Here is a 22,811-nt window from a genome sequence, read left to right on the forward strand (position 1 = left end):
ACCAGGACCTCACTAGCAACACCTGTACTAGGAAGAACAACCATCTAAGCATCACAATACATTTAGGGGTATAGGCATAAGAACATTACACATGATGCATCACAACATTCAGAGGTGTAGGGAAAAACACATGACGCATAAACATACATTCAGCGGTGTAAGGAAAAGCACATGACGCATAAAAACACATTCAGAGGTGCAGCAAAGACCAATTGCGCAGAAATCACCTAGGCCACAACCTGTGACTGTCCCCAGGCGAACTGGCCTCTCTGGGGCTGAAACGCCCTGCGTCCCGATGTCAGGGGGGGCCTAAACGGAGCAGCTGCCCACTAAGTGCTGGGCAGCTGGGGATCTCTTCTGGGCTCTCTGCAGCCCCGTGAATGACCTGCGCCATGTTGGAGTCCTCTGGCTCAATAAACAAATGCCCTCTGGAGCCCCTCGTGGGCTCGACAGAAATGCTCCCGTTGGTGTGGAGCCTTTCAGGCTCAACAGGAATGCGGCCCAATTCCGTTGGAGTCCCCCTCTGGGGACTCGAGACACCAAAATGCCTTAATGCCCCCTGAGCCTCGCGGGCTCTAAAGAAATGCCTCAAGGCCCCCGTCATTGGAGCGGCCCACTGTCAACCGGGGCCGCTCTAGGAACAAAGAGGAAACTGCCCTCACCCGGAGAGAGCACACTGGGGGGGGGGGGCCGGCACTGGCAATGTGCCCCGACGCCCCCCTCTGCAATAACCAACACCGGGACCCACTGACCGGCTCTCCTTGGCGCTGCTTCTCGGTGGCTGCGGGGGGGGTAAACACTGCCGGTCTCCCTCTTCACACGGAGGACCGGCGAGGTGCGCACGGCTACTCGACCCGCTCCCCGGGTCTCCTTCTTCTTGCTGCGGGCTTGCACCCAAGCCCCTTCCAGCCAAAACGCAGGGCAGACCAATCACCACCGTGAAGGGCTTCCCTGCTTGGGGCGATAGAACACGGACGCGGGCCCGCAACTGCAGGGGCACCCTCCTGTCCTACGCCACGGTGAACCCATGGGATTCCTTCTAAAACCACTGTCCGGACCAACTGGGCTACCCCACTGCTACTTCCAAGCTGTCCGCGGCCAAGACCAGGCCCTAGGCCACCCAGGTGCCACTGGCCCCTGCCTATTCACAGAGCAGGGGGTAGTAACCCCTGGTACATAGTAGCCCTTCTCCACTCTTCCTGTCTGTAAGACAGGGCCAGACTGCCACTGGTTCTCCAGCCTAGGGTTCTACACCTTCAGGCGGACCAGGAGTCTCAGGGTAGGCTCTCCTCTCCCTACCTCTCCATCTAGGGTTCCTCCTCCTCTTGCGAGGGGTACCCTTAGAACACCATTCTCCCAACCTAGGGTTTAACCCCTCAGGTTGTAACGGGGTCAGAGGCGGGCTCTCCCACCCTCTGCACCCCCTTCCAGAGTTCTGCACCCTCCAAACTGGAGCGGTACCCCTGGAAGCTGAACCGGTCAGGACGCTGGTTACAGACGTCCTACCCTTCAGGTCAGGCGGATCCTGAACCTGGCCTTCCAACCTCTGGTCTAGAACATTTGGAGGAATAACTGCCTGGCACTCCAGGACTTCTGGGGACTGACACACCATCCCCCTGAGGCTGACACATGACTCATATGTCGTGTGACTGTCTGTCTGGCACAGATCTCCCGTCCCCTGTCAACCTGACAGTGCGCGAAGATCCCCCAGACCAGAAGTGGTGTCACCATGGTCACTACACAGGAACCTAGCCCAACTAGGTAGTCCCTGACCCACTGGTTCTTCCACTGGGGAACACATCCCCCATTCACTCCTCACTTCGGACTTCTGTGCCCTCCCAACTGGAATGACACTGCCGGACACTGGAACCCCTGGAACTCTATTTACAATTGCTCCAGGTTCCCTAGCCACTAGGAGATCCTCCTCAACTGGACTAACAGGACAGCCTAGGTCCCCAACCTGGTGTTCCCTAAAGAAACCACCCAGGTTCTGAGATAGGGCTTCGGGTATCTGGGGACTCTCAGCCACCCACTGACTCCTGCTCTACTGAGCCAGGTAGTAAGCCTCTACACCCCTCTCGCTACTCTGGGACCTAGCTGGGCTACTCTGAACCTCGTCCACCACGCTGGGCTGGAAGATACCTGAACCACTACTTTCAGAATCACTCACTAATGACTCCTCAGAACCTCTAGCACTGTCCCAGCGCTCTGCTTCCCCTGCAAGGGTTTCTGGATCAGTCAACCCATATTCCAACAGGTGTTGGCGAAACCCTGGCAAACAACTACTGAGCACCTGCTCTCTGAGAACCAGATCAAACAGTTTGACAAAATCAGATTCCGTGTGAACCAATGACCAATCAGACAGTGCATCTTGACATTCATCCACAAACTCCCCCCAAGACTGGTGAGACAGTTTCCTACTGCCCCTGAATCTCAACCTATACTCCTCCTCTTGGGAAACAGGTACCATACTCTGGGAACTGGGAATGGGATTTCCTGCACTGATGTCTATATAGCTGCCACCACTGGACTTAACCCTCCCTGGGGAGTCCAGAAAATTCAAACTGCGCGCAGGGGATAATCTACCCTCCAGAGCTAATTTCTCTCTGGTGAAGGCCCTCTCAGCCTCCCCTATCCTCTCCTGTGCTAAGACCCTCTCAGCCTCTAGCTTTTGCTGCTCAAGGGCCAACGTCTTAAGACTCAACTCATGAGCCCATAATGCCATTTTCTCCTCTAAGGCTAACTTCCTATTCTCCTCTGGGGACAGAGAAAGGGTTGAGGTATAGGCATAAGAACATTACACATGATGCATCACAACATTCAGAGGTGTAGGGAAAAACACATGACGCATAAACATACATTCAGCGGTGTAGGGAAAAGCACATGACGCATAAAAACACATTCAGAGGTGCAGCAAAGACCAATTACGCAAAAATCACCTAGGCCACAACCTGTGACTGTCCCCAGGCCAACTGGCCTCTCTGGGGCTGAAACGTCCTGCGTCCCAATGTCCGAAAATCGGCAAAAAGGAGGGAATCCCAACGCCGGGGGAATCCCTCAGGGCTGGAATTGCAGCTCCGTGCTGCTGCTCAGGAAGGGATGCACTACCCAGGACAGCAAGCGCTCCCCAGCACCACAATCCAGCGCTTTTAGACGCTTGGTCAAAGTTCAGGAAAGTCCTTAGGCAGGCAAAAGCAAAGGCTGGGCCCAGGGGCCAGCTCACTGGGCCCTCCAGTCAGGAAGGCAGTCCTAGTGGCGGTCCTCCTGGCGCCCAGCAGCAGCAGGCCCCCCTCCAGACAGGAACAGAGAACCTTTTGCAAGGGGACACAGCCCCTTTTTATACAGTAAATCTCTTTGTCTGTGTGCAGGGTGGGGGAAAAACCAGTCACAGCTGGTTTTGGAGCACTGTGATGTGCTCAGCCACCCTTCCTATTCACTAGTCAGGCTAGGGTCATCAGTCACACCACAGGGGGCGGAGCCAGCGTTGTGCGGGGAATGCCCAGGCCTTTTCAGGTCCCAGGTGCACCCCCCCCCTCACATCAGCATGCTAATCTCAACACTCACCACCGGGGCAGACCCGTCCTGACTCCTGGAGCCAGGCTCACCAGCCAGCTCCAGCCAATCACACGCCAGACACAAATTACACAAACATGCCAACTTCTAGAAGTGGCACTTCCACACTAGACACAATCATGCTGCACACATCATCGCGCAGCATTCAATCACACGAGTCCGCACATACCAAACTCGCACCTGCACTCTAGACACATCAGGAACTACCAGGGACACATACATTACCCATGCATTCCTATGGGGGGCAGGCCAACCTCACCACACGCACGCACTTTACCCTGGGACACAGTGGTAAAGTGCGCAGAAACCAAAAATTACTACCACCAATTCACCATGAAAAGCAAAAAGTTCAGGGGTGAACCTGCCAGAAGGGCCAAGTACAACACCCCGGATCATAACTTTAAAGGCGTCCCACTCTATTCCAGTCGTCGTGGCTGTACCCTCATTATCACTAAAATATAGTTCTATTCCCGTCTCTAACTCAGCACGGAAGGCCAGGTCATCTAGCATCTCCGGACGCAACCGCCAGGATGTTACAGCCGGGCGCTCCAGGGCCCAGTAAAAGCTCACCAGCAGCGGGTTATTATCTGAGATGGTGCGCGATAAATATTCACTATGAGCTACCATAGTAGCGAGTCCAGCGCTACATAAAATCGCATCAAGTCTCACATGCAAGTCATGCAAGGCCAAGAAGTATGAATAATCTTGTTCTCCAGGGTGTTGTGCGCGCCACACATCCATAAGTCCGCAGCTATCCTGCCACTGGCATCTGATCTTTGATAATTTATGAATTGGAGAATCAGGCAATGGGGGATGGGATCTATCCATGGTCACATCTGCTATGGAGTTAAAGTCCCCTCTTCACAGTACCGGGTTCGTGAAGTAGACGGCCAGAGTTTCAGACATGTGAGCAAAGAATGTCGCCTGTTCCACATTAGGGGCGTAGATATTGCAAAGGGTCACACCCCGCCCGTGAAGGCGTCCCACAACCACCACATAGTGGCCCTCAGGGTCTACTAACTGGTCAGTCATCTGGAAGGCAACCCCGCCCTGACCCAAATCAATACCCCTCTCTCAAAAGCCGAATAAGTAGTATAATAAAGCTGCCCCCTCCACCTACGCTGCAATGCTAATCCTTCAGTCTTAGTGAGATGTGTCTCTTGTAGGAATACTATCTGCGCGCCTCTGCGTACCAGATAGGAATGGACCTTGTATCGCTGTTGCATAGAGTGTAAACCCCGCACATTCCAAGTCATACATTTTACATCAGGTAACGGACCCATAAACCAATTGTAAAAACATAGTAGGTCGCCGATCCCTCCAAGACATGCCGGTGAGTACCATTCCCCAACCAAGTCTCCCAACATCCCCAACAGCCCGAAACCCACCTTTATCATTACCCCCCCCCCCCCCCCCACCCCTCCCAGAACAGGCACTAACATAGTGAATCCTATCCAAACTAACCCCAACAAACACCCTCAAGATAGTATCAAAGGCGTGCTAACTGGGAACCATCCGGTGGGGGTGGGGTAGAACCTAACAGCAACAACAGCCAGCCGATGCCTGCAGCACCAACCCCCCAGTAAGGTCTGAGCTCCCATTAGTGAAGGTGACAGCGCCCCCCAACCAATAAAGTAAAAGCATGTCAATGACCAGTTGTCCTCACTTGTCACCAAGCGTCCCGGACACCCCAATCATAAGCAGCTCGGTGCACAGTGAACCGCGAGGTGCGTAGCGGCAGCACTCTCAGGATGAGTCACAGAGTCTACCTTGCTTGTCATGGAGCGTCCACCATATAATTTGCTGTACCCGGTGTCACCTTGGGAATAATCTGGCTGCCGGTCTCAGATAGCTCAGCTTCTGTATCATCAGCTCCTTTCTCCGAGCCTGTGGATGCCACCGGCGTGGATGACTCAGCCCCAGCAATATCCACAACAGCCTGTAGTGCCGCCAATCGTTCTGTCTCCGTCTGAGACACAGAAGGGCCTCTAGGCACCGATCGTCGTCTCCTATCACGGCGAGGTCGATGAAGTCGCTGCTCCATTGCCGGAAGTCGCAAGGGTAGGCCAGCTGCTCCCTTGCCAGCTCGGTATTCCTCCAGCCATGTCCAGGCCTCCACAGGGCTATTGCTAAAATGTGTTTTACCATCTAGTATGATTCGCAATCGAGCCGGGAACATCAAAGAATATTGTATGCCTTCGTCTCTGAGCTCTCGTTTGACCACCAAAAAGGATGTCCTGGCATGTTGTACTTTGAGCGTATAATCTGGGAATAGTGTGACATTGCTATTATCCACAGCGTAGGGGCCCGAGGTCCTGGCCTTGAAGGAGAAAATCTCTGTCTCTATAGTGAAGGAGGCGTGCCACCACCGGCCGAGGTGGGCGTCCAGGATGTGGCGAGCGTGCCAGTACTCTGTGGGCCCTTTCCAGTGTATAAAATTGCGACAGACCTTCTGGTGCGACCACGTCCCGGAACCAGCGCTCTAAGTAGGCCACCATGTCAGACACCTCAATGCGTTCTGGCAGGCCCACTGCTCGAACGTTGTTTCTTCTATTGCGGCCTTCTGCATCATCAGCTCGCTTCTCCAGAGTCCGCAGTCGGGATAGAACTTCACCCATTTGAGTATCCAGTTTACGCTGTCCAGGCCCTATTTCATCCAGCTTGACCTCCGTCTGCCGCACCCTGTCGGATAATTTTGCATGATCGGCTTTCAAGAGCCCCAATCCTGTCGCCACCTGTGCTATATCCTGTTGCAGGGCCACTCTAGTGTCTGTTATGGCCTGCAGGATTTGTTCCACTTGGTGTTGTGGGAGTAATCCAGGAGGAGTAGCCGCCGGCTACCGTGGTCCCCACTCTGTCTCCGGTTCCACACTGTTCAAGGAGGCACCCATCTGCTTTCCCCAGGGTTTCCCCATGGTCCATCTCCGCGGGCACAGCACAGGAGGGGGGGCCAGGTACGTCTGAAGTGGCTGTCTTCTTCACTTCTCACAGTCGGGGTCAATAAAGGAATGGGCGCAGCAGCAACTTGCAAGCAGTACAACACAGCGAGGGCAAAAACTGGACAGTTCCAGCCCCACAGTGCAGGAGAGGCGAGTCCCTCAAAAATCAGGGATTCCAGGAGCTGTAGTCACTGAGAAAGGCACTGTTAATTATAATCGCACAGGTAGTAGTTTCCCAATGAGATACTCCTTCCAGCTGATGTCCTGCTGAAACAAAGCCGCCCGTCCCTATACAACTCTGTCCAACTGTATGCAGTGCACCTGCCATAGAGTCAATGCGCTGCAGGAAAGGGATGCCCAACTGGAATAACTCCCGCACAGTCCCCCCGCCGCAGCTCACCTCAGGTCAAGAGTCTAGTTTCCCAGCGGCAGCCAGTAGCGTCACTCAGGGGCAACTGCAGGTCCCGCGACGCCCCTCCACTAAAGGCCCTCTGCAGGGCGGCAGGACAAGAACACCCCCACGAGTCTCCCGTCAGGGTCCAGCTCCGGTGCACCACCTCAGCTCCTTCTGCTCGATCCAGCTCACAGGGGGTCCTCACGCTGCATTCTGCACCAGCAGTCTCCCCGTCTCGCTCTCCGGTCCACCAGGCAGGCCCTCTCCGCAATCGGCGACGCTCTGCAGAAAAGACGACGTTGTCGGCACCACCATTTTGATCGGCGCCCGAGTCCGGACTCGGGATCTTCACTGGGACCCCAGGGCACTCAGGAGGCGACTCCCTTCGCAGCGCATGCTGGGGTAGCCTTCATTTCTCCTCCGCTCCAGCAGGATTACGTTTGGGGGACCTGGGCAGCCCCCAAAAATGGATAATCAGCGGGGTCGGTGCAGAGCCACAGGCTCACACTTGCTGCTCCATTGGCTCCGAAGCCACGCCCCCCTGCCAAGATGTCATCATCAATCTTACTTTTGGAACGTGTAACCGCTGCTACTGCATATCTTGCAACTGCTGTCTTTGCAGCTTCATCTGAGAGACAGTTGCCAACAGCGTGAACTCCAACAAGCTGGTGACCCAGAGTATGAATTACAAAGACAAGTGGCAGCCTCTCTTTAAGCTCAGCCCCTCGAACCCAGATCATTTCCTGTTTTATTGTGCAACCCTTGGAGTCACGATAATCATTTTGAGTCCAAAAGGGTAGATTGTCATTGTATGATTGAACACAGTAGTAAGAGCCACTTACAATAAGAGTAGTCTAGTCACACTGTGATCCGGGTACTCCAATGCAAGCATCACAGCACGAAGCTCTGCCAATTGGGCGGTACAGTCCCCTAATGTCTGCGTATGCACGACATCTGACTTGAATTCACCATTCACCATAGTACCAACCACAATTACGGAAGCCGAAGAATATGCGTGCTTTGAACCCGTAGCCGCTTGCGCGCTTCCATCAGTGTAAATGATACAACGGAAATCCTCCAGTGGGCGCATCGTCAGAGGAGCAGGATGAACACATTCATACTGCTAGAACTCCTGAGACGGCACAGAGGAATCAAAAATGAACGTGACATCCGGAGATGTCAAGGACGTGGCCCATTGTATCCACCGTGGGTGCAAAGCCTTGGAATTTGGTACACTGGCTTTCGTCACTGCCTCCAAGGCAGGAGACGGAGTAACAACCAAAATGCGCTTTCCCTGCGACAGTGCACGTTCCTTAAGAATCGCCATTTGCTCCACTGTCAAAACTTTTTCCACAGTGGAAAACAGCAAGTCAGCCGAAGTGTACAAGTGTGACTTGTATCGATAGAGAAGTGTGGCTCAATGGTTAGAGCAGCAGACCCTGATGCAGAGGTCTAGCCCGGGACCAGGGTTCAATTCCCGCCTCGGCGGGTCTTGGGCTCAATTTCCTCGGACCTGATAATTCTCGCCTCGGTGCCTATTCTAATCATGGGTCCCACTCTGCAACTCTGGGCAATAGCTTGCTTAATCTCCACAACGGCCCCCACAACGCTAGGATGCCTGGCTTCACCTTGGGGGTGCCCAGGAGTGGGCACTTCACAAGGAAAAGCCAGGAAGGGTTCCACAGCGGTATTCGCACAAGCGCCGAGATACCCCAGCTGAGGTCGATTTGTGCGCTATACAAGTACACTACATTTACATTTACATTTACATTACTGTGTCACCCTCATTAAAGGTGAGGTACGTGAAACCCACCGCCCCTGGTACGATTCTGATCACCAGGTTGGTGTGGTTATCACGGGTCAACAAGAATTTAGATTCTAGAAGAGCAGCCTGCAAGGATTGCAAGATGGCTGAATGTCACCCACATCATTGGACTTAATGATGAGGTCCCCTGGGGACAGCTGTCCAATTAGCCAGCCTCGTTACCCTCCTCATGATTGAGGAACTTACCCAACGTGGATTGGATGACAATGTGTGCACCTGCATAACAATATACCTTCTGCAGCCATCATTATGGCTCCCATCGCTGCATTTTTGATATTTTAGGCAACAATAGATGAATTCTCGATCTTACAAAGCGGTGAATGTATAATTATAAGAAATTGCACTTGTGCAACAAGACGTTTTTCCAGCATTGGATATTATTATTTGCACTGTTTAAGCAAAATCAGACCAGTCTCCGTTTTCGGAGCTTATCAGAGCTTCAAGGAACTCTGGACATGCAATACGCATGCGCGGGTATATCCTGTCATCCCTCGCGCATGCGCAATACCGAGGCCGTATTCTGAGCATGCGCGACTAAGCGGGCGCTCAGTGCGCATGCGCACACCTCGCACACCAAACTACGGGGCTGAAAATATACTGAGTCTTGCCGGATCTGCCAAATAAGGATTTGTAATTAACCAATTTACACTAGAAACACCCAATTAACGGCGGATTGCCCTTTTATGGGCACATACTCACATCCGTTTCTACGCTAACGAGGCCAAGCCATTAACACAAAACTTGGTATAAATACCACACGCCCTGGGTCTTCCCATCCAGTTCGGTGGAGCAGCGTGTGGGGTAAGACGGAGGACAACTCATCCCGAGTTTGTGAGTATAGAGTGTGAAAAACAAGCATTTCTAAGACAAACTAAGTAAGTAAGGAACCATACTGAAACCTACATTGTTTTTTACTTAGATTGCACAATAGCAATCACCCCCCAGACCTTTCTGAATGCTCATGAAGCAAGCAAGCAATACTTGACAAGTATGACCATAGCTTCTATTACATAATTGGAGTGTTTATGTTTCTATGTTGTATGTCTTGTTAGTTTTCCTTTACAGGGCTATTTGAGCGCATGGTTTGTTCCAGGTGATTGCACCTGTCTGAGCTACCCGGTACCAGGGTGGCAATTATACCTTTTTCTTTTTCTTTTCTCAGGTCATGCAAATTGCATTAAACTTGAGCCAAAACCGCTGTAGGCACATTGTAGCCTTTAGTTCTATACACAATTATTTATCTATTTTTTCACTTTTTGTTATTAACATTAATACATTTTTTGTAACAACACTAGTGAAACGTGAGTAAGGTAGGGAAGTTGTGCCCCATCCTGAAGAAGGAGCTCTGCCTCCGAAACATGTCGACGCACACATGAGGTACTGTCCATTAACACGACAGGTTTAACCTCGCACTTCACTTCTTTTATTAGTACCAGCCCGGGGTTGTGAATAACATTTTTTTTTCAAATATACCCACGAGCCAGGTATTTTTTAATCTTTTCACTAAAATCCCACCACTCACATAAAATATCCCCAATCACATGCACCACATATAGTCATAACTAAAAGTGCTCCCACGTAGTCGTAGGTCGTAGCACGCCGCATTCCGTTAGAGGGGTGCGAAGACCCCTATGATGAAGCATGACACTAAGGGACCTTTTGGTGTGTGATGGGTATTTTACAAAACACTAAGTGCTCCCATACCACTGTGGTGAACACTTCCCTAACACCCCTAGTTGTATTCCTTTTGTTTACGCAACTAAGTCTGTGGAGTAAGAATCCTTCTCTATTACTCTACCTCCCCCCTACTGTTTATTTGAATGTTCAGGCAGCCAGCACGATTTGGAAAAAGAAGGTTGCATCCAAGCATAAAGAGGCTTGATACGCTGGGCATATTCGGGAATGTAGGTATGCCTGAAATTCAAAAAGCCCAGTAAAGCTTGTAGTTTCTTCAGTGTCATGGGAGCTCGTAAAAGTGCGCATTTCTCCAAGAAGTGAGGAGCCAATCCTCGACCTTCATTGTTGAGCTCGTAGCCCAGGAACAACACTGTGTACTCTGCAATGTGTGATTTTGCAAAGTTAAATTTGTAACCAAAATCCGCAAAATTGCAAATTATGCGGTCCACTCAGCACAGATACGGCCATAATTTGTCTTCTGTGAGAGAAATGTCATCCACATACAAACATGCATCTGTGTCGATCCCCTCCAAGAGAGACAATGCGGGAGGCAAAGACGCCAGGACTGTTCTTATAGCCCATAGCCAAACGGCAAAATTGGCGATGTTTGGCACCACTGGTAAAAGCTGTCCATTGACTACAAAGAGGGGAGAGATTGTGGGCAAAAAAACATTGGATATGTCAAGTGTGGTTTTGAACCTTTTACGCACAAGACTATCCACAAGAGCAGAACTGTGACTATTCTGCACCGCACACGTACGACAATGTGAGTTTAAGTGGCAGTAATCCAACACCAAATGGTACGAACCATCTGGCTTGGTCACAGTAAAAAGAGGGTTATTTATCGGAGACATAGACGTTTAAATTACACCTTGATATTCCAATTATTCAAGGATTTCTGCAACGGAAGCTTTTGCTTCCCGCCGCATGGGGTATTGGGGTTGAGGCTGTGGCATTGACAGCAAAGGAATCTCATGTCGAGGAGAAAATTTGTCCTACCCACAGTGAGTACGGTACAAATCCGGCGCAAGCGCCTTAGCCCAATCTTCTCCAAAATGCAGCTCCTGCTCTTTCGGCACTGTGTGCGCGAAACTAGGGAGGATCACCTCCTCCCCTTGGGGAGCAGCTAAGACAAAGGGTGGGGGTCAGTTGACCTCTGCCAACAAAATATCATAGGTAGTAGTAAGATTTTCCCGAAATACCCCTTTTATGGTACGTTCTATGTCACCTTCAATTACAAGGACAATTTCTTAAAGTCTGTCAGGGGGAGCCACTCTAGTGTCAGCTGTCTCAACTACAACGAAGGTGTCAGTCACTGTCACCTTCAGTAGTGGACGCAGGGCCTCTCGCACTATGGTAATCTCCGCCGCGCTGTCTAACAGTGTCAGCGCCCATGTCTGATTTTGAAGCTGCGTTCTCACTATCTGTGGCATAACTCACTGCTACCGCAGCAACCTTCTTCTTTTGAAACTGGGGTCTTTGTCACGGTGACTCGTCTTGCTTGCCTTTTCCGTCAGCCTTGCGAGGCTGCTCACGGCTCTGTTGGGCACCTCGACCTCTGCCGCCGCCTCCTCCACCGGTGGGTCAGACCGATGTTTCCTGCAAAGAGCGAGGAGAACGTTTTTCAGGAACCTGCAATCTATCAGGTGACGTAATTGTACTGCGGTCGTGCAACTCATATGTACTCTCAGTAGAGGCAGGTGTAGGTAAAGCAGGACGGGACCCCTGTTTCTGTTGCTGGTTCCTCTGTTTTTTGTTCTTACTCCAATTTTGTTCCTGAACTTTTGGGCGATCATCTTTATCAGATGATGCCTGCTGAGTTTGCTGCTGTGTTTGTTTTTTAGCAAAAGGCTTAACACCCAAACTCTTACGGCCAACAGTCTTTTAAGCCTCCGTAATAATTCTCGGTAACTGACAGGGCTTGTCGGCATCGGGGACATTGCGCAAAGCATTAGACAACAGGAAACTTACTGCATCCCCCTTAACATTTGCATGGACGAGATCGCGAACCATGTCAAACGCTCCCACGAGTCGCATGCCCAATTCCACAGCCGCCTCCGGCCCGTATTCATCCTGAACACGCTTAATGACGGAGGGCAGGATAGCCATTGACGGGGTGCCGAAGCATCTAGTATAGACTGTCGCAAAAATCACACCCCAAGTTGCACATTTACGTCCGGCACTAAGTCTTTCTGCAAACTTATTGTAAGGATCCTGTGTTTTTCCACAGGAGTAGTATTCGGGAATACTGCCTCCAGTTGGTCGAATTTCTCGGCAAGCCAAAAAGGCATCTCATCCTTATCCTGGGGACGCTTGCCCATGACAGCATTAGCCATGACTGGACACAGCTTGAGCCCACTCGCACCAACTGGATGCGCCGCACCTCCCGGGGCCCCACCCGGGAGGTTACGGGAAATGTAATGAACCAGACCCCTTATCACTGTTACAGCAGAGTTATAAAGGGGTCTCAATTCAGGAGCTGTCAACCGCAGCACATTAGGATGCGGGGTATAAGCAGCTAAAACAGGCCAAGAAGCGCCTGCAATTGACAACGGTCCTTGTCTGACCACTGTTATTACGTGTGGGAGGGCGTCATTAAACCAAACGGCATGCTGCCAAACAGAAATTGGAACTTCCTGTGTCCTATATGGAGCGTACTCTGCAGGCACGGCAGATTGAGTGTATTAGTGAAATACACCAGAAACAGCATCAACTCCAGGAAACGTAACCCATGAATAAAATAACTAAAACGGGTATGCTGCGTCAGCAGATACTACAAAGACCACTGCCTGTCCCTCCAAAGAGACTAGGAAATCCAGCAAATGATTACAAACAGCCAACCGACTGTGAGCTGGGATTTCAACCGAAGCCATATCGACACAGTGAAAGATAAGTACAATGCAATATAACTGGGTAGTAATTCAATAGAAAATCGTTTTATATTATCAAGCTTGAAAAGACCTATGTAACTATAGGTAGATTTATCCGTCACCACTGTCCACCGGAAACAATAGTGAGGGGGTCTTGGACTGATACAAGCACTACTCAAGAGTCTCACAATAAGACCACATTGTTGGTGGCGCAATGTTGCAAGGATCCTGCTCATACACAGAACTGTGCACAGAGACCTAGGACATCAGTGAATTGTGGTGTACCAGAAACTCACCTCAGTACCTAGAAAAACCCCAACCAGCTAGCATCAGTGTCACATTAGCTCTTCGTCCTATAGCAAAGTAACCAATGATTAGACAACCTAGAACATGCGACTTAGTACGAACTCAGGATTGGTGGGAAGTGAGAGCACTCTTTCGTTATACTCTCATACCAGTCCACAACAGGAGTAAATAAGAGACACGGTAAGGTTAAAAGATTTATTTTAACAATCGGGTTCTCATTTGCAGTATCTTAGCCAACATAAGCAGACATATGATTAGAAATAATATGGTCAGCATGGTTACAATTCCATAAAATACAGAAGGAGAAATCATATTACAATGATGGTGAAAACAGGTCCTATAGCGCCTAGTTTAACAACCTCCCTTTATAGTAACTATGTATTGTAAACTAAAGAAGTTCTCTTAGGCTTGCTTGCGGGACCCCATTACCTTTCCACTCAGTAAGAGTGAATCACTTCGGATCAGCCAAAGCTCTCGGCATCCCTGGAAACTGAAAATCTTCCAAGTGTAAGAAATCATGGCAAGTGTGTGATAATAAGAGCGCCAGAATCTTAGTTCGCTCACAGCTGCCGAATTGTTGTGTCTAGAAAGCGTTACTCCAACATGTCGAAAAACAGTTAACATGTTTTGATAACCTTGACAGCTTCAGCACTCACTGTGCAGACTAACGGCACGGTGTAAGTCTAAAGATGACGAAAACAAAACCTTTTCCCATGTGTAGACCTTCATGAAGGCTAATTTACAAAAACAGCTATGCAGTGTTGTGTAGAAAAGCAGCAAAAGGTAAAATGGCGTTTAAACATCTAATAAGCCATGCTAACATAACATTCGTGCAAAGCAGGCCTTAGGCCATACTACACCATTCCATGTCCACTATATGGGCAGCATGGTCAGAGAGGACACTGCATGCATTCCTTCACTTTTATGAGCCCTGATGTGCTGTACATGGAGCAAAGGAAGCTTATCTGGAAGGGTAGCCACCTTTCCCCAGAGTAACTTACTTTTAATTGATTTCCATTTTGAATCTCTGAAGCTGTTTAAATGCCAATGTGGTAAATCTACATTGTACCTTTGCATACAGGATGCTGAATCCAACACAATTAGTGTGGGAACTGATAGATCAGATGTATGTAGTCCAGGTAAAAAAGCATGAATTTCTGGGAGCTGGGTAGTGCAATTACCTTTATTTTTAGTGTGAATTTGTCGTCTTCAAAACGTCCCTGCACTGCAACTCAGGCGCAAAGTATTTCTGCTTAGTTCTAAATGCAGGTTGAGCTGAGCTGTCCCTATAGAACACACTCTTGTATACTTAAATTGATAAAAATTAAGAGTTGTGGAACATCTTGGATATGTTGTAGAAATTCTTGCATGCAGTGTGCAGATTCATATTCAAACTTTCTATCAATTGTATTTAATGAATCGGTCCTCTGCAACAAACGCAGTTGTGGAGCACGAGGTTTACTTACTTTGTCACAACTTCTAATGCAGGAATAGGAGAAACTATAATAATAAATTTCCCCTGCACCAACAGGCACTTTTTCAATATGTCTGTCTGCAATGCATTAAGGATTTCCTTTATTGAAGTGAAGCATGCTTCAGCTGTGGAATACAAATGGGATTTGTATGCAATGGGTTTTTTGCCCTTCATTGTAAGCTATTATTGTGTAGACTGCAGACTTGGGAATTATTCCAATAACTAAGCTTTGTTATCCCTATTTTGTAAATATTTACAACCACATGTATCAACCTATTTTGCATTTGCAAATGGAGCGAATCAGTGATTTCGGCTGTTTGCGACTGCATAATAGCCTTTCAAGGTGTATGAAAGGCTTTGGCAGCTCTTTTTAGTTACTTGCAATTCTTAGCAATTACCTAAAATTGCGATTCTGTAAGCACATGTTCCAAGCATTTTCTAAATGCAAATTGTGCATTTAAGAAATGCTATTACCATTGACCTCAAGTTACGAAGTGCAATGTTTGAAAAATTCACACACAAAAATTCATTTTTCAAAGTACCATGAAGCGCACACATGCTGCGCTTTACATATTCATAATTTTTTTGGGGTGCTACAGGGGGTCCTTAGGCCCCCGGGCACCCTTGGTTTTGCATTACCTAGATTGCGATTACCAATTAGGTAATCGTAAATTAGATAATGCAAAATCATTCACACCTATGGGTCTTTAGGCTCGTAGGAACATATCACCAAATAGCGATTACCTAATTGCAATTGCTTCTTTGTAGGAATCGCACACTGGCGTAGCTAGGGGGGTGCGTGGGGGCGGTCCGTCCCAGGCGGCACCATTTTTGAGACGGCCGCGCGGCACTGGAGGTCCCTTGCGGCCGCGGGGGCCTTTATAATTAATTTGGGAATGAACACAGTGTCCGGTGTCCCCAAATAAATTATAAAGGCGGCCGCGGCCGCAACCGGCCTCCAGTGCCGCGGCCCAGTAGTTTAAGTTTAAGTTCCAGCCTGCACTCCTTCTGGCCTCACACCCAACAAAAAAACTAAATAAAAGACGATCAACATGTAGGAGGAGCCTAAGCCCCTCTCTTAATGCTGCTTCCTAAAGCTCATTTTCTGGTCCATCACCACCCCCTTTTGTACCATTTTCTGGTTATGGCATAAAGAATGGCATTAGATGCGCTGTCAAATTGCACCTACAAACGTAGGTCAGGCGCAATGGTGTAGGGTGCAAGGAGCTCGGCTGCAAGCAAGACAACTTGACCTCTTACTTGTAGACGACTAGTAAAATACAGCAATAAAGAGTTTTCCGTCAGTTCTGCTGCACCTATGATAGCCACGCCCCTGGTCAGGAGAATTCATTGTTAAAGAGCGCCTTCGCGCACATATGGTAACAGTGGACTGTTCCGTCAAAGAAAGTAAAAGCCCTGGGAATAAGGAAAGTGCTGCAGAGACCTGTTGTGTAACATTGGCTAAAGATATGTGGTCATTAGTGTCAGTGCAGAGGGTATGTGCCTCTTAGTGCCGTCTATTCATTCATCTGTTCATACAATTTCCATAATTCGCTGATGCAAGATTGGTTAAAACAAAATAGCTTCGTAGCAGTCTGCCATGTCAATTGAAGAACCGTGACGTTCAAGGAGTAGGTGAGTTTGTTCAGTCACTACTGTGCTTAAATAAAGGACGCATGTTGGATGAATAAGTAGATTAAAGGACACAAACTATGCCATCGTGATGGCATTGCTGACCGATACAGATCTTTGCTCTCCTGTAGCTGGTGAGACGTGAGAGGCAAAGAATGCTGAGTTACCACCTGAGCTCTGCAGTGCGGGACCAGCATGTCTTCAGGCCTGAGCAGTGGAGATGCGTTACTGGTGTTGTTAAGGTCAGGGACACGTGTGTAAGACAGAGTCTGCCCCGCGGCCGCCTGCAACAACAGTGCTTTCAATTAAATTGCCAAAAACTAAGTCCCGCGTTTGCACTGTGCAGCAGTTACCGAAAACAGGTCAGAAGGAGTGCAGGCTGCAGCGCGGCTGAACTAAGTCCCGCGGCCGCCACATTAGTGTGTCCTCCGACCGTTGTTGCCCCCCCCCGTCCCAGCCTCAGAGTCCAGGGCCGTCAATCAGTTGTAGCGTGCACTGCGCGTGCGAGCGCTACTAATGACGGCCTTGTAATGACATTTTTGTCCAGCCCTCGCCTCGGGATCAGAACGTAGCAGTGACGCGTTACGTCACCGCTACGCTCTCGTTGTGAGGGGTCAATTCTGGCCTGGGGCAGTGCTTTATTAGGTTTCGACTGCAAAAAGCTGCGCAAGCAGCTTTTGCGCAGGAGAAATCTTATGAGAACTGTAGTGTGGCTTTGGGTCGGCCCTCGTCATTCATTGGCTGGCTCCATAAATGGAGCCTAGCCATTGGACGAGGGGCCTGTCCATCAATGCCGGACCAGACACGGGGGCGTTCCCGAGATTCTTTGCCTTTTGCCGACGTCACGCGACGCCGGGAACGCCCCCGAGTCTCCTCCGGCCGGGCCGTGCTTGCTGCTGTCCTGCCTTGTGTCCCTCCTCCCGCCGTCCCCACGTTTCCCGCCTCCCTCCCGACGTCCGTGTCCTTTCCCGCCCCCCTCGTCCTCTCCCGCCCACAAGAAGTATGGCGGCCAGGCTCAGCCATCGGGACTCCATGGGAGGGGGAGAAGCCGCGCCTCCTCCCGGGCTCCTCCAGCAGCATTGGCGGCGGCTCGGGGTGCGTGCTTGAGTTGCTGCCAGCCGAGAGCGGAGGAGGGAAGCCCGACTCGCCCAGCATGAGCCACGAGCCCTGTGGGAGGCACTAGGACCCAGGGCCGCATGAAGGACAACAGGTAACCATTATTTTTCAGGACATTCCCCCGAGCCGCAGACGGCAACACACTGGGCCTTCGTGCTGTGACTCCCCCTCCTGGGACTTCCGAGGCAGAGAGATGCAGGTAAGTGTGAATCGATTCTTTTTATGTTTGGTGCATGCGTGTATATTTGAATTTTTGGGAAGGAGTGTTGTGAATGATGTGTGTGTGTGCACGTGTGTAAATGTATGGGTGTGAATGAGTGTATGTGTGCGTGTGTGTCCCGTCCACCCTCCTCTCTCCTAAAACCCTCCCTGATCTAAATACTGGCTAGGGAGTGTAGTAGGGAAGACTGTTGCCCTAGGCTGTTGTAGAATCCTATTTGGACCTGAAAGCAAGAAGCGGTGTGCTTGACACTTCAAGGCACTAGTCCATAGCTGCACGCCTTCGAGCGGAATTCAGGACGGCGCCTGTCTATTGGGATAGGAATTTACATGAATAATTCTGTCTCACTGACTCCGCCTCTCATCATTCACTACACGCCTGCTTACAAGCTGCAGCGACTCAGCCTCTCATCATTCACTACACGCCTGCTTACAAGCTGCAGCGACTCAGCCTCTCATCATTCATACACACCTGCTTACATGCTGCAGCGACTCAGCCTCTCATCATTCACTACACACAACGCACAACTTGCAGTACGCTCAGCGGTGCGTGTTTGCTGCTTTAATGAAGTTAGTAACGTATGATTTGTGTTGTGCGCACAACTGTTTATTTCACACATCGCTCCCCGCGCTAAAGTGTTGCTGGTTTCTTAGCGACACTTTTTTTGTTCTTTGGTTTAGAATAATGCCAGCGGTGTAACTCCCACGCACGTTTATCGATTTTATCATGATATTTGACATTTCTTTCCTCTGAATTGTTAATTGTGTTGTGTACTTTCTGTGCTGCTGTATGCGGACGTTTGGCCGGACAAACAGCACACCTGCCGTGTCTGTGTTGTCCTTATGCCTCTTGTGCGGCACGCGCTGATGCCCTTGCAACTTTGAGAGAGCGTCTCTGGCACTTAACAGTAGGAAACGGGAAGTATGGTACAGGACGTGGCGTTGTGGCCCGAGCTATCGCCGCGAGAGCCAGGATCGAATTAGAGGGGGAGGGGGAGGGGGAGGGGTGACCTTGTGTTATGTAACTTATGCTCTCCGATACCTGCGGGTCGAGCTCGCGCTATGTGCCTTCTCTGCTGCATGCCATCGCTGAACACTCGTTGCCCTCTCTGCCATTTCTGTTCACAAACTGCCCCCGTTCATACACTGCCTCTCTTCTGGGCCCCATCTGAAGACATAATGCTGTCTCCACTCGCAACCACTTCTGCTCACACACTGCCCTCACAGCTCCCTGTCCCTTCTCCTCACACACTACCCCTTCTCCTGTGCTCCTTTTTGTCTCTGATCAATCACTGCCCTCGCAGCTTCTTGACCCTTTAGTTCACACACTGCCCTGCCCCTCGCTTCCTTAGCTCCAGGCTATATTTCAAAAACATTAAAACCAGCATGGCATTTAGATGTGGGAAAAGTATTTTCCATTCATAAATATCACACCATTATTCAGCTAGGGTGACAGATTTTCCAATGTTGTGAATATTAGTTATAGCCTAGGTTTGGATAATTTTAGCATGATCTACCTACCCCCCACAAATAGACGAATACTTGCAAACATGTAGGCTTGTATATTTTTAGATTTCTTCAGCATGTGGGCTTGCACACAGTGCATTAACACTGGGTTGCTCTAGTGAGAGATACAGGTGACTTTCTTGGGTGAATGGAAGACGCTTGTCTCTAACAGAGGCGTAGGTGAAGCGCTTTTCCCTGGGGAACCATATTCTTTCTATGGAAAAAGAACAATTGTTACATTTACAATTTCACATGATATTCTCTTGTTTTCCACCTCCTGGAAAGTCTGCACGAGTGAGTTGTGCAGGTTTGAGCTTTAAAGAAATCTATGATGGATTTTATGGAGCGATTTACGGAATTTGTGGTGGGAGAAATAATCCACTAATTTGCCATATGGGTGAAAGCTGACCATTTTTCAAATCACTGACATGCAAAGCAAAATTACGGTATAAAAAATGCATAAATTGACTGCAAGTAAACCTTGAGAAGCAGGCAGAATTCAGGTGTTTTGGGCAGCTCATGTATTTTATTGTGGGTCTTCCTGGCAGCAGGATCATGGAGACTCACGCAAACAGCACATCTTTTACAAACTGCCCACAGAATAGGCACTTGTTTGCCGTCTCAGACCTTAATTTGTACCTATGGCAGGCATACAAATATCAGCACGGTGTGATCCGGAAAAAATGTCTGGCCTTAACCACTTTTCCTATTCTTTGTATAGTGTCAATAAATATTGCTGTGCTCCTGCCCTTGCTGTTCATGCTTTGCCTGTTACTGAAGCTCGTTGAAACATTTTCAGTATACTAAAGTCAAATGCCTGATGGGAATGAAATAATGTACTCCAGTGAAACTGATGGACAAGGTTTTAATTTAGTATTACATGTGGCTCAAGCAGTAACCAAATCTGCCGAGCTAGGCCCTGAATTCTGTCTTCAAGCCACTTCTGTCTCTGCCTCTGAAAGCTGCAGCATGGAGATGCATCCCTGACCTCTGCCTTACTTCCTGCCAAGCGAGCGGTGCCCGGCTCAGCCTGGTCTGCCTGCCAAAAACAGTATTTTACCTTCAAGTTATCAGCATAGCCAGCTCAGCTCCTCAAACACATTCCAGTCTAGTGATTTAGGTAAACATATCCCCGACTACAGAGCAAAGAGCAAGTCTTCCTGTCTCCGTGCAAGTAATTTACGGTTCCCGTTACCAGAGTAGGCCCATGGCCCCGCACGTAGACACGCAGACACCTATGCACGCACTGACATTCAGTATAGAATAGCCTCTGCCCAAGAGACCTTTTACTCTAGAATAAACATCCTCTAAATACTAGATATCAGATATGTTATAAGGACAGGTCGATCTGACATGCCAGACTTCTGTCTCCTCTACTAGTGCTAAAAGTCAGACCCTTAGCTTCCTCCAGATGCACGTCAATCACACGTCATATTAGCTGCGCGCGCATTCAGGTCACAGGTTTCAGCTGACTCTGCAAGAATTCTTTATGCATCCACCCACTTATGACACTTTTCTGTGACGTTTCTAGTATACGCCTTCGAGCACACCCCTGTTCACGCCTTTTTGCTACGCACATGTGTTCTTACCATATACATTTCACTTGTCACGCCTACTGTATTCACTGCTACTGTGTCATTTTACTATATATGTCATGTACTGTTAATAAATCGTTGACATCTTTCCTGCCATCATTGCATACCCGAACCCTTGTATTGATGGAATAGATTTCCATGACTCGAGTCATCCTTTATGATTAAAGCCCGTATGACTCTGATGCCACGGACTCTGCCTCTCATTTGATTGAGCTATTTCTTTACTTGACCGAAATTATCTGGCAAACTCGTATACGGTAAAATATTTACCACAGTGTGTGTGGCCCTGGGTATGTGTGGCTCTGTGTGTGTGTGTGTGTGTGTGTGTGTGTGTGGCTGGCTCTGGGTGGGTGTGTGTGTGGTAGTAATTGCTGTCTGCTGAGCTCGTCAGTAGGGTACAATAGGTCTCACATTTGCGACAGATTAAGCTAATGGCAATGTAAATGACAATGCCACTAATTTATCTGTTTTCAAAACCAACACATAAACACATAAATACAAAATTTGTCATTTACAATGCCAATAGCTCTAACTTTTCCAAAGGCGAAACCATTGCATTGTAAATGCTTGTTATACTTGCAGGCAGCTTTGGGCGTTTTGCTGGCCTGGCTGGCTCTCTGGACTGTGAGTCTGCTGCACTGCAGACTCAGTACTAATAGGGGAACAAAGTTGAAACCCCTGGAACCACCCCTGCCTGCCATAGACCCTGCCTGTAGCGAGTGAGGTAAGAGGAGAGCAACAGCAGATTCAGAGGGGTGGGTGGCTGAGTCTGTGGTTCATCCATGATAGCTGCCAAGGTTTCAGATTGCTATGTGGGGCACTTTCAGAATTTCATTGTAATTATGAGTGACATTTCAACGTCTAGAAGTCACACTTTCTCAGGGGCAAAAATTAAAATCCCTCAATAAAGATGAAGGAAACATATGAATATCAGAAATTATACCCATTTGATTATGGGGAGACTCTTAACATTTTGAAACAGGTGCAAAGCAGTCCACATTTGTAAAGCGCACAATCACCCGTAAGGGTCTCTAGGCGCTGGGGGCCGTCGGGAAGATTAAGCGAGCTATTGCCCAGAGTCACATGGTGCTGGGCTAACCTGCCGCCGTAGCCGGGGATCGAACCGTGGTCCCCAGATTCCAGCGTCAGTCGCCCTGGCCGCGGCGGCAGTGTCATGTATGTGCATGTTTGCATTGTGCTGAGGGGTAATTGTTCACACAGCTCTCTGATGGATGTCACATGCGGGTTTTCTGAATCCCCAGATAGATCATGCAGTCTGTGTGTTCTCTTTTGTACTGCCAGTCACCAGTATATTCAACTGTGTAGCCTTTGACTGAGGGATAGCCCCTGGCGCCACAAGTTCTAGCTACGCCCCTGGAATCGCAATTAGGTACTTGTTATTTTCTAACATACCATTTTGCATTCCTTAACCCCTTGCATGCTCATGACAGTCCCCGGCCGTCATGCGTCACGGTGGGCGTGTGCTGACGACGGCCGGGGGCTGTCCGAATCCCGCCCACTTTTAAAATCGCCCGCACAAGGCTGAAATTTGTGGCGAATGCAAGGGGTTAAATAGCGGTTACCTAAAATACGCCATTTAAGGAATGCAGAATGGATTTTTGATGCATGTGGCCCCAAGTCTCTAACATGTCTTCTTGCACGCCGTGTTCATTTTATGGACATAT

The sequence above is a fragment of the Lissotriton helveticus genome, chromosome 9 (genome assembly GCF_964261635.1).
Source record: "Lissotriton helveticus chromosome 9, aLisHel1.1, whole genome shotgun sequence".
NCBI lineage: Eukaryota > Metazoa > Chordata > Amphibia > Caudata > Salamandridae > Lissotriton > Lissotriton helveticus.